Here is a 12827-nt window from a genome sequence, read left to right on the forward strand (position 1 = left end):
GCTTTTTTTTTAGTGGAAGGCCTTCAAACAATCAGCCCAATTTTCTACAGAAGCAAAACTGGAAAACTGGACCTGTAAGAGGTCCAGCAGCATTTTCGGCCCAACCGCATGGAATACAAATCTGAAAATTTGTCAGGATGATCTACACTCATAGTGGAACATTTCATATGAAGAAGTCGAAGGCATATAATGAAGTCTTGTTGGAGAAATAATTGAAGGAATAAAGGGGCAGAAACTGACCTAAAAACAACTCAATATTCACATGTTCATGTTTCCTACCACATGAAGAAAGCTAGATACTTTTCTCTTTTTCCTTGGATAAATTTTTCTTCTACAATCTCTTTAATAGATCATCATCACTTCCATGTTGCTGCACCTTCATGCTTTGCTTTCATTTCATCATTTCTCTATCTTTTCCATATTTTACAAGTGAACTTAGATCCACTTTCATTATTTTTCTTCCACTCATCATTTCACTCTTCTTTTTCTTCCCTATATAAACATCTTCTCTTCTCATTCTAAGACACACATTCACAACATCAAAACATCTCTAAGATGATCTAAGTTCTCTCTAGAGCAACCTCTCTAAGAGCAACTCCTCTCCTTTTCTTTCTCTTACCGGTGATCACACTCCTAGTCCTAGTCTTCTCAGAAGCCGACTTTCAGTGCCACCAAACCCTCTGTCAACGTACTTCGGTCCTAGTCTCCTCGGGAGCCGACGGTAGTGCCGCGACCAAACACCAACACACACACATTCACAACATCAAAACATCTCTAAGATGATCTAAGTTCTCTCTAGAGCAACCTCTCTAAGAGCAACTCCTCTCCTTTTCTTTCTCTTAGCGGTGATCACACTCCTAGTCCTAGTCTTCTCAGAAGCCGACTTTCAGTGCCACCAAACCCTCTGTCAACGTACTTCGGTCCTAGTCTCCTCGGGAGCCGACGGTAGTGCCGCGACCACAACGGTTACCGAACCAGCCAAGCAAGGGTAACGCCCTAGCAACCCAGCCAAGCTAAAGTCACGCTTTAGCAAGTTCTCCTCATTTCCCAGTGGTTCTCGCTCTGCTCGATCTACAACATCGAGTATCGATTTGGTGATTTTCAAGAAGCTCAGCAAAAGTCCTCACCACGAGGCACAAAGAATCCCACGACGAGGTTGGTGCTCTCCTCATCCACAATTGCTTGAAAGAAGTCAGGTCAAGGGACATCCCCGACGACCGCACCCGAACGGTGCTGGCACGCCCGCACAGAAAAGAGACTGTTGACCAGCCGCAACAATTCTGGAGCCAAACATAGAGATTACTCTAAAATAAGGAATATGTTAGAGTTGAAGAAGATAAAAATATGCTAAAACTTTGACTTTTGCTTATTATACAAAAATTATAGGGAAGTTGTTGGATTTACTCTTATATAGGAACAAAGTTAAAATATGTACGTAAAATGGCAAATATCGAAAAGGCTGGCTAGCTAGCTAGGAAATTAAATATTTGCATAGTTATACTAGAAAAAAGATCGAGGGGCTAGATCGCTCAGTCTAAAAGAACGCCTCAGTTTCTGATTGCCATGCAACACATAAACATATGACTAAACATGTAATGTTTACCAATTAATAAATCAAATCGAAACTTAGTTAGATCGACTGAGTGCCACTGAACTGTTATATATATATTATATATATATATATATATATATATTATATATATATATATTATATATATATATTATATATATATATATATATTATATATATATATATATATATATATAAAATAATGTTTAATGACGTGTCTACCAGCCTGCATGTAAGTTAGTTGAGTGACATAAGCCATCTTTTGAAAGAAGATGATGTGTGTGGCTATACATATGTGAGGGTCCCTAGTGAGGTCTAAGAAGGAGATCGAGGTCTGATTTTGGTTCAAGCAGTAAATATGATACTGCAAGGTGACTGGTATGTACGTACGGGGGTGACATTTCGATATGTAACACTGTTAATTGGTTAGTTAGACTCGAATCCTACCTAGCAAACTGCATACAGCATATATAGATGATGTGGTTTGGTGAAATCTTCAGCTTCTGGCTGAAGCCCTAAACCTAGAGCAAAAAGAGCTGTCTGGCCAAAAAAAGGTTACCTTTTCCAGGTAAGACCTACTTACTATGAATTCGAAAACAGAGCTAGAGACCAGTATTCATTTTCTGCACTTTACACGCTTAGCATGAAATCAATTAACAGCCATATTAAAAAGCCTGGGATATTAGATTTCTGATATTCGTTCTATTGTTTTGCACGGGACTCCAATAAACCAAGCTCCATAGCTAACTGTATGTTTCCACGTACTAATATGCATTTCGATCTGTTTGTTTAATGTGATGGATGAATTGGTACATTCCCACTACTCTCCACAACACGAAGATTGTTGGTTTTGTATTATATATATATACATGTTTGTATATGTCTGACCGATCATGCATATTAATTTGTTCTAGTTCCCTCCATATATATCTTTATAGGCGTGCTTAATATATATTAATTTCCATCCATTATCCAATAGCGACCGAGGACAAGATGAATGAAGTGCATGCAATATGGCCAGGAACCACCACCAAATATATTGTTTGCTGCTTGCTAGTACCCAAAGAACAAATTCGGGAAACGTGTGTGGTTGCTAACATCACAAATGTTACATGTCTTGGTGACTGAGATGGGAAACACTTTTGGACACTACCTATTAAAACATTGGTATTATTCTATATTTCTATACGAATCCATACATATAATGGTATAAATACATTATACGGCCGGGGAGGCTGTAAATAGAGTCTCCCCAAATTTGGGGACTAACCCTAATGTTTTCATAGTGTAATTCGAAATTAGAAATCAATTATTCTCTGGCTTCCTATGCACGAATGCCTCAAGCAAACAGTTAAACTGGACATCATTTAGTTGATTCTCATTTAGAGTTGTATTGACCATTATTCTCATGAACTGGTACGCAGAAGACGACAATTTCGAAGACTAATTAACTGGCTAGAGTTGTTCATGCCACATTGACAAGCATATGTATTGAAGCAAAAGGTGAGTAGCCAGCCTAGCTAGCTTTGCATTGAAAGAAGGAGATAGAAGATAGCTATACTATAAACATGGGTTTGATTTGACAAAGTAATATAAGAATAGATGCATGGATATTGCTGGTAGAGGAGAGAGATTTGTGGATGCATCAGGAACTGTAGCAATCCGAAGAATCACCTGATGATGAACCAAGTGAGGTAATTGGTCGATTGATCTTCATGGCATATATATCTATCGAAATATAGGCATCTGATGATGATTTAATATTATTCGATCCGTCAAGAATTATCGATCATCAGCATTTTAATTCACCAAGACACCAAGCATATATTATGATATTATCTATCTGAATCTCCCTCCTGATTGGTATATAATAATATGCCACAAAGCATCAACTGGAAGCTCAGAAACTCAATGCTTAATTTATGTCCATGCCTTTTATGCAACATGTCAAGCTGGCTAGCTCATGAAGCCAGTGGTTCAGTTTCAACTTTCAAGAGTCGGCATTTTCACTTTGGGTCGTTGAATTTAAGCCCGATATCTTTGGGTTCATGTCTTGATAGGTTCTCTAGGCCCAATGTGAGTTTGGATCAACGTTCCAAATTACCATAGTTGGGGTTTATGCAACTCTCATCAAATAAGCAAGATGAAGTAACCCATCCTTAAAGACGAAGACAATAACAGAGCCTCTTATTTAAATATTAATATGGGTGAATTCTTGCGTCTAGTGGTAAGTGCTTCTCCAACTCATGTGTTCAAAGTGCTAAAAGGGCAAAAAATAGCCCAATTAATCTCCAACCTATAATGTTAAGAAGCAAAGTGTCAAATTTGAGGGACAAAAGTGAGGTTAAAGGGCTAAAAATAGCCCTAAGGGAGCCATTCGGCCCTTGGGAGAAGTTGGATCAGAAGCATGTTGGCCCACGTCTGGTAGTGGAGGGCGTTGGGTAATTTTTTTTTTTTGTAACTTTTAAGTTTTAAATGCTTTTGTCATGAATAAAATAAATATTAAAAATATGATTTCAGTTTTATTCCATTTCAAAATTAGCTAAAGATATTTTTAATTATCTTTAAAAAAAATACAACCAAAAAAATATTTTTTATCATAAAAAATATTTCAATTACTATAAGTCAATTGACTTTAAAAAATAAGCGTGCGCGCGCGCGCACACACACACACATATATAACATATCCAAAACATGGCCGGTCCTGAAAATTAAGAGGGCTAGTGCAAAAATTTAAGTAATGCCTTATTAATCACTATCTCAATTAGAAGAACTAGGAAAAAATGTTTGGTGTAAATAAAAGAAAAAAATGGTGGAGGCCAAAAAACATAAACAAGGAAGGAAAAATAGAAAGAAAGAAAAAAAGAAAAAAGAAGAAAGTCAAGAAACATGACACAAGATCGAAGAAGAAAGTAGATAGGCCTTAGGAATGAAAAAAACAAAAAAGGCAAAGAAAAAATTAAATAGAGCTAAGCACCCATGCATGGATTTTGAACCCGAGACCAATCAAGCCTGACAATTTATGATAGAGTTGCCAACTGAACTAAACAACAATTTAGCAAGTTTTAGCGTTCTTGACATATATATTTATCTAAAGCCATTATAAAATTGAATTTAGAGGCCTTCGAAAACCATAGGCCTTGTGCGGCTGCTCCATTTGAACACCCTGATAGGAGCATTTTAATGTGGTATTTTAATAGTTAATTCCTCACATTTTGCTTAGTTAATTCCTTAACGAATCGATTTTTAACTCAATTTCTATTTTCTTAGGTACATTGGAGTAAATGATGGTGAAATGAGCATTATGTCCACACTTACCTACAAATGGTGGAGATAAAATTGAAGTAAATGAGTAGGAAATCCATCATCATCATCACCCAAAAATATTCCATGTTTTAGGGTGTAATCATCATGTTTTCTCCATCATTTCTCACACTAATCCACTATCATCATCACCCAAAAACATTCCATGTTTTAGGGTGTAATCATCATGTTTTCTCCATCATTACTCACACTAACATACTCCACTTTCATTATTTTTCTTCCACTCATCATTTCACTCTTCTTTTTCTTCCCTATATAAACACCTTCTCCTCTCATTCCAAAACATCTTCCTTCATCCATTTCATCTTCTTGTCTCACCATTTCCTCTCCATTTTCCTTAGTCACCATTTCCCACCAATTCCTTCATCCATCTCATCTCCTTGTCTCACCATTTCCTCTCCATTTTCCTTAGTTACCATTTCCAACACACATTCCTTCATCCATTTCATCTCCTTGTCTCTCCATTTCCTTTCCATTTTCCTTTTCCATTCTCTAGTTGCAAAGTTCTGCATTTTCAAGCAAGGAGAGGAAGAAGAAGAAGGAGCCGTGAAGATCATAGCCTCCATCATCCACCTTGAAGGCTTGCTTCCAAGATTCAAGATTCCAACGTTCAAGCTCTCCATCTCCATCTCCCCTCACGGTGTAATTCATTCTTTTTCCTTGTAATGATCTTTTGTTTTCCTTGTTTGATTTCGTATGAACTTGTTTCTAGCTAACAATAATGTTTAGGGCAAAGTTTAAGCCCAATTTCTATGTTTAAATAAAGTTTTCGAATTCTATAATTGTGATTCTAAGTTGCTTATGTGAGTTTGTTCGATTAAATTTGCTTTACAGAAAACTTTTATATGTTTATCTTATTTGGGTCGACACTTATAGGATTTGCATGTAATTGGTGCTAGGTTTAAGAACATGAAATCGACTTTTCGTTTTGTGTAACTTGAATCAAAAGTAGTAAAGGTTCTGGACAAGAATCGAATTTAATTGAAGAGGATTGCAATTAGGTGGACTTTTCCATAACTAAGTTGTACACTTGAGTTGATAGCCTTTCTCTATGTCTAATGCGTTGAACATGTCATGATTGACTAGCTTTCTAGGGCTTGATTGCATGTTTGATAGGATTAATCTAGGTGCTTTCGCTTAGGTTAATTAGCATTGAAAAGTAAAATATGGGAAATCATTTGCTTTCGAATGTTTCACATGATCAACTCCTCTCTCATGACTTGGAAGAACAATTATAGGGTTTGAATCAAATTTGATTACATGGAATTGGTTTTGATCTTTGTTCCTTGCGTTCCACCCTTGTATATATGTTTTTACGTTTTCTTTATTTTATTTATTTTAATTTTAATTTTAAGAATCCTAATCCCCCCCTTATTTGTGTTTACTTGTATATATTTATTCTTTATTTTATTTTTGTAAATAATACTTTATTTTTAATTCTTTATTTGTTTATACAATTGTATATATTTATATTCTTTATTTTATTTTTGTAAATAATACTTTTCTTTATTTGTTACACAATTACAGGTGTACCCTCAATCCCCGGAATAGAACGATCCCTATTTGCTTATACTACTAACGATATTTCAGGGTTAAATTATGCGCTTCCCAAAAGCGCATCAATTTTTGGCGCCGTTGCCGGGGATTGAAAAATCACTTGCTAAATTGTGTCATTTATTGTATATATTTGTTGTATATAAATTGTTTAAAACTTAGTTTAAATTAACTAGAATATTATTTATATTATTGAACACGAATTTTAATTGTAGGTTGTAAATTGAGAGGAATAGGTGAAGTCTCTTTTGTTAATATTGGCCTAAACCCCTTATTGGTACCTAGCTCAGGTCCCTTAAGGTTGAGGGCGGCCTTTATTAACACTTGTTGAACTGTCTTCACACTTATGAACTTTTTCATCTTAGTAAGCATAGCCTATGTGGAATGGTGTCTAGGAAGGGGACAACGTTCATGACGGGTTTTTGAATCCAGAAGTGCTTGCAAATGGGCCTAAACCACTATGTGGGAGTAGCTCATGCCAAAATGGATTTTTCCTCTCGTGTTCGTCCTCCCCCACCTGGCCATTTCAGTAAGGTTGCCCAAACGATTTGAAAGGGAGTTTGTGTCTAGGCGACTATACTTGGGCCGCACGTTCACTTGATTTACCGCTTGGAATTTGATTCGATATCAATAATGTTTATAATAAAAGAAATACTTGTGAATACTCTATACGTGTAAATTATTTTGTTGTTTCACACTTTAAACTTGTAAAAATACTTTTCACATTTTATACTCACTTGAGTACTTAACTTGTGTCTTATGTACAATATACTTGTTAATACTTGTAGTTTGTAATTAATAGTTATACTTGTTTTTATTTTGTATTTCTTTGTTAATTATAGTTACTAACTTTATTTAATGTAGGTACCGTCTGGCTGCAAGACGTAAAATACAAGCGCTACTTGGGAGGCAACCCAATTCAGAATATAATCATATTTGCTTTCTCTTTCCCTATTTCTTTTTATTTTTCATTTTTTCTCTATTGTTTTTATTTTAGGATTTGTTTTCGTAAATGTCTTCTATCTATGCTTACTTATTTCATTGCATGTTTTTAATTGATTACATTGAGGATAATGCAATATTTAAGTGTGGGGGAAGGGATTTATATTTTTGTCTTTCATTTTGAGTCCTATATATTTTATATATATATATATATATATATTTTTTTTTTGTTTGTCTTTTATTTTTGAGTCCTATATTTAAAAAAAAAAAAAAAAACTGCATTAATTCAGTCTTATTAAATTCAGCTATTTACAAAAAAAAAAACAAAAAAACAAAAAAACAAAAATAATAATAATAATAATAATAATAATACTCTAAACTAAGCCATGTCTGCATCTTTGTAGGAGTTGAGGCTGAGCTCAAGGGAAATGCGAGAGTCACCGCCATAGCTGCTACCTCCCTCGGAAGTAGTCTTCATGTTGCCAAAGATGTCCTCACCATGCATGGGGAATAGTGGAAGGGTTTCAATCTCCTGGTGATCTCCTCCTCGTTGTTCCATGAAAGATTGTCCTCCTGTTGTGCCAAAGGAGGTAGTACTGGTATTAGTGTTGAAGGGTGAGGAGGAATATGGGTCAACACCATAGCCGACACGTGACCCAAAGTTTAGATCAATGGATCTACCATCATCAGTAGAACTAGTGGATCCAAAATTGAGATCGAGAGATCCACCAACCGGAACGTTCCGAAATTCCTTCAACTTCTGCCTCTCACGAGCCTTGAGGTTCTGGAACCAAAAGAAGACGTTTTTGTCCTCGATCTGCCCATACTGTTTCAGATGAAGGCAGATCTCTTGAATCTGCTCTGGAGTTGGGTACTTAAAACCCTTATCATAGTAAAGGCCCTTGAGGATTCTTAGTTGAGGCGGTGTGGGAGCCCACCGGTTATTAGTCCCGGCTGCTTGGTTGTTTCCTCCATCCTCGATTTGTTGCTGGGTCTGTTGCTCCATTAGTTGCAGAGTTTGTGGTTCCATGTTGATGAAGAAAGGATTTAAGTTTCGAAAGAAAGGCTGAAGGGTTGAGAGAGAAAGACTGGAACTCGGAAGAATTTTCTTTTGGAGTGAACAGTCGCTCAGAATGCACCTATTTATAGAACGAGTGAGCAGATCTCCACCGTTGGATCGACGATCTCTGAGATTAAATCTAAGCGTTGGATTAAAGTCACCCGAAAACACGGAAAAGCTGTTGGCGCGTGGAGGACACGTGGGGGAACCAAACGAATCTCGAGGAGCTGTGACAGACAAGCTACAGCCGAAAGAAGGTTTAATTGCCATGAATCAAGGAAAAGAAAGGACGCGTGGGAGAATCAAACAAATCTCGAGGATCCGTGACAGACAACCTATAGCCGAAAGCATGCCATAAATCCAGGAAAAGAAAGGAATATTTACACGTGGGGGAGTTTCTTGGGCCGTGAACTGTCATAACTCTTCTCCTTCCCGGAGAAGCTTTGTTAAAACCGTGTGCCTGTTGAGATTTCTACCCTATTTTGTGCTTTACATATACATCCTTTTTTGTCTCCTCCAGATTTTACTAAGGTTTGTCTAAGCGTGCAGTTTCAAATTCCTTCTACTTCCTCATGGCTCGAACCAAGGTTACTCCTCGCAGGGGCGTCAATCAACACTGTATTCTCTCTTTGGAGGAAGAAGGTCGTCAAGCGGCCACTAGAGCTGGGCTTACTCGTCCATGGGACCATCGTCCTATCCGTGAGCGTACCCGCAGTCCCCCTCCTCTGCCTCGTCGCTCTCCCAGACTGCATCCCGGAGAGTCTTCTTCCTCACCAGCTGCTCGTGCTCCTCGGCCTATGGCCACCCTGGAAAGCTTGTCGGATTTGATTGATGATTTGCGTTCCTCTCTCCGCGATGGTATTATGGTGACAGATTGGAGAGTCAATTGCATGATCGATTACATCTCTGAGATGAACTGCTCTTTGATCCGCTGTCACACTGCAATAAACAAGCTTGCTCAGGAAGTCAATAACTTGCAGAGTTATCCTCCTGGGTTTCCTCGCAAGGACGCTACTGCATCACAACATGAGGACCCACCTCCGAAGGCTGAAACCAGCAAGAGGGCTGCCACTCGCCCGCATACCGCTCCTCCAAAGGAGTAAATGGAGGTACAAGTCTAGGCTGAAAGACTTTAAACATTAAGCGCTGCATGGGAGGCAACCCATTTCAACCGTAGCTGTGGAGGAGACATCAAACGCAGATTTGCTTTCTTGAACTCTTCCTTCTATTTTATTTTCATGAATTTTAAGTTGTTTTAGGTTTCGTTGTGTTAACTTTCTCTTCTATGCTTGATTTATGCTTTGCATGATTTATATTTGTTTGTACATTGAGGACAATGCATGAATTAAGTATGGGGGAAGGGTTATTGCTTTATTGTGTTTTTAGTAGTTAGTATATAAAAAAAAATGAAAAATAGTTGATGTTGGATTGTGTTTTTATTGTGTTTTTAGTTGATGTTGTGATACACTAAGGTATATTGGATTAAACATAGTCTTGAAAAATGGTAGCTGTTTCAGTCCCATTGCACATCGAGACTCCCTGTTCCCGTACCTAAGTGTTGAAATTAAATTAAATTGTAAAAAAAAAAAAAAAAAAAAAAAAAATTGTTGGTTTTAGAGTGTTTTTGTTTGTGTGTTTGAGTCTTAGGATGCTCCTAACGTCTAGGATGAACATGTCTCCGAATTCATGGCTGAAGGTTTTCACAATCAAAATAGGACTTAATTGAATTCTGTGGTTAATCGACATTGTGATGCTTGTATGAAGATTTGAGATAGGATTGTAACGTGGTTCATTAAGCATGCTAGGATTAAGTCTGATTCATTTGACCCAAGTGAGTTTTTGTGCTAAAATACTTTCTTTTCGAGTGCTTATTGATAATTCTAGAATTTCGTGGCTGTATTTGCAAAACCTCATCATTGTTTGGAAATCCAATGATCATGTGCCATAGATTTTAATGGACTAGAGAATACTAGAACTCGACTGTTGTGACTGTCAAAACTTGTATGCCATAATATGCACTGATCCTGGATAGGATAGAAGGCATTAGGGTAACCACCAAAGCCAAACAAGCATGTGTCCCCAATTGTGCCCGTCGTGGGACTCCTTAGAATGAACCCCTTTGAGCCTACGTTGAAAACCTTTATTTCATCACCCTCACTACCCTACCATGAGCTTAGTACAGGATATCTCTACCCTTGTCTTAAGGACTTAGTAGAGCATGACATAGTATGTAGGGGTGACGATGAAAGACAAGTATGGGGTGGGAAAAATCCAAGAAAAAAAAAAATTTTGCCTTGAAAAAAAAAATAAAGAAAGAAAGAAAGAAAAGCGGCAAAAGAGAAGAAAAATTGAAAAGAAAACTCTTGGGAAAATGTTGAAGTGTGGTTTTGGACTTGCAAATTTGTAGAAGGCTCAAAGTTGAAAATTATGCCTTTGTCCATTCCCATGTTGGTTAGAGTGAAGGTTTGGCCCAAAACAATGATATTTGGTCTACAAAAATGATGACATAAGGTGGTCCTTATATGCTCTGCTAGGTCCTTAGGATTTTTTTTGTATCCTTAATCTTCATTTCGAAAACCCTAGCTTAGCCCCATTACAACCTGTTTTAAGTGCTGACTTGATCCTTGAGATGGGCAGTCTTTGGTTAGTGGAGTCAGTTACGCAGTCGAGCTTATGGTTTAGGTCCATTTGTGCACTTAGTCATTTCATGAGGTCTTTAAAAATTCTTCACAAAATGCTTTTATTGATGAAATATGCAAGCTGTTTGTTGCCTTACAATTTGTTCTCTTGCATATACTTGAGTGTGAAGCTTTTAAGCATAGCCATTTCTGAGAGAAAAATCGAGAGTATGCCCTGTGAGTTTGGATTGGACTTGTTCGAAACATGCTATCATTCACTGTATAACTTAAGTTCTCCATATCTTACTTAGTCATATGAGTGTCACACGTTTATTAACTTTGGAATTATCTATGTGATTTTGATTAAGTGTTTAACGTGAAAGCCATGAGTTTGGAGTCTCTGAGACAACAGTTAGGAGCAATAGAGTCATTTACTTACTTTTTGTTGAGTCTTTATTTTGTTTTGTGTTTTGATTTTGCTAAGGGACTAGCAAAAGCTAAGTGTGGGGGAATTTGATAGGAGCATTTTAATGTGGTATTTTAATAGTTAATTCCTCACATTTTGCTTAGTTAATTCCTTAACGAATCGATTTTTAACTCAATTTCTATTTTCTTAGGTACATTGGAGTAAATGATGGTGAAATGAGCATTATGTCCACACTTACCTACAAATGGTGGAGATAAAATTGAAGTAAATGAGTAGGAAATCCATCATCATCATCACCCAAAAATATTCCATGTTTTAGGGTGTAATCATCATGTTTTCTCCATCATTTCTCACACTAATCCACTATCATCATCACCCAAAAACATTCCATGTTTTAGGGTGTAATCATCATGTTTTCTCCATCATTACTCACACTAACATACTCCACTTTCATTATTTTTCTTCCACTCATCATTTCACTCTTCTTTTTCTTCCCTATATAAACACCTTCTCCTCTCATTCCAAAACATCTTCCTTCATCCATTTCATCTTCTTGTCTCACCATTTCCTCTCCATTTTCCTTAGTCACCATTTCCCACCAATTCCTTCATCCATCTCATCTCCTTGTCTCACCATTTCCTCTCCATTTTCCTTAGTTACCATTTCCAACACACATTCCTTCATCCATTTCATCTCCTTGTCTCTCCATTTCCTTTCCATTTTCCTTTTCCATTCTCTAGTTGCAAAGTTCTGCATTTTCAAGCAAGGAGAGGAAGAAGAAGAAGGAGCCGTGAAGATCATAGCCTCCATCATCCACCTTGAAGGCTTGCTTCCAAGATTCAAGATTCCAACGTTCAAGCTCTCCATCTCCATCTCCCCTCACGGTGTAATTCATTCTTTTTCCTTGTAATGATCTTTTGTTTTCCTTGTTTGATTTCGTATGAACTTGTTTCTAGCTAACAATAATGTTTAGGGCAAAGTTTAAGCCCAATTTCTATGTTTAAATAAAGTTTTCGAATTCTATAATTGTGATTCTAAGTTGCTTATGTGAGTTTGTTCGATTAAATTTGCTTTACAGAAAACTTTTATATGTTTATCTTATTTGGGTCGACACTTATAGGATTTGCATGTAATTGGTGCTAGGTTTAAGAACATGAAATCGACTTTTCGTTTTGTGTAACTTGAATCAAAAGTAGTAAAGGTTCTGGACAAGAATCGAATTTAATTGAAGAGGATTGCAATTAGGTGGACTTTTCCATAACTAAGTTGTACACTTGAGTTGATAGCCTTTCTCTATGTCTAATGCGTTGAACATGTCATGATTGACTAGCT

This window comes from Rosa chinensis, chromosome 3 (genome assembly GCF_002994745.2).
Source record: "Rosa chinensis cultivar Old Blush chromosome 3, RchiOBHm-V2, whole genome shotgun sequence".
Taxonomy (NCBI): Eukaryota; Viridiplantae; Streptophyta; class Magnoliopsida; order Rosales; family Rosaceae; genus Rosa; species Rosa chinensis.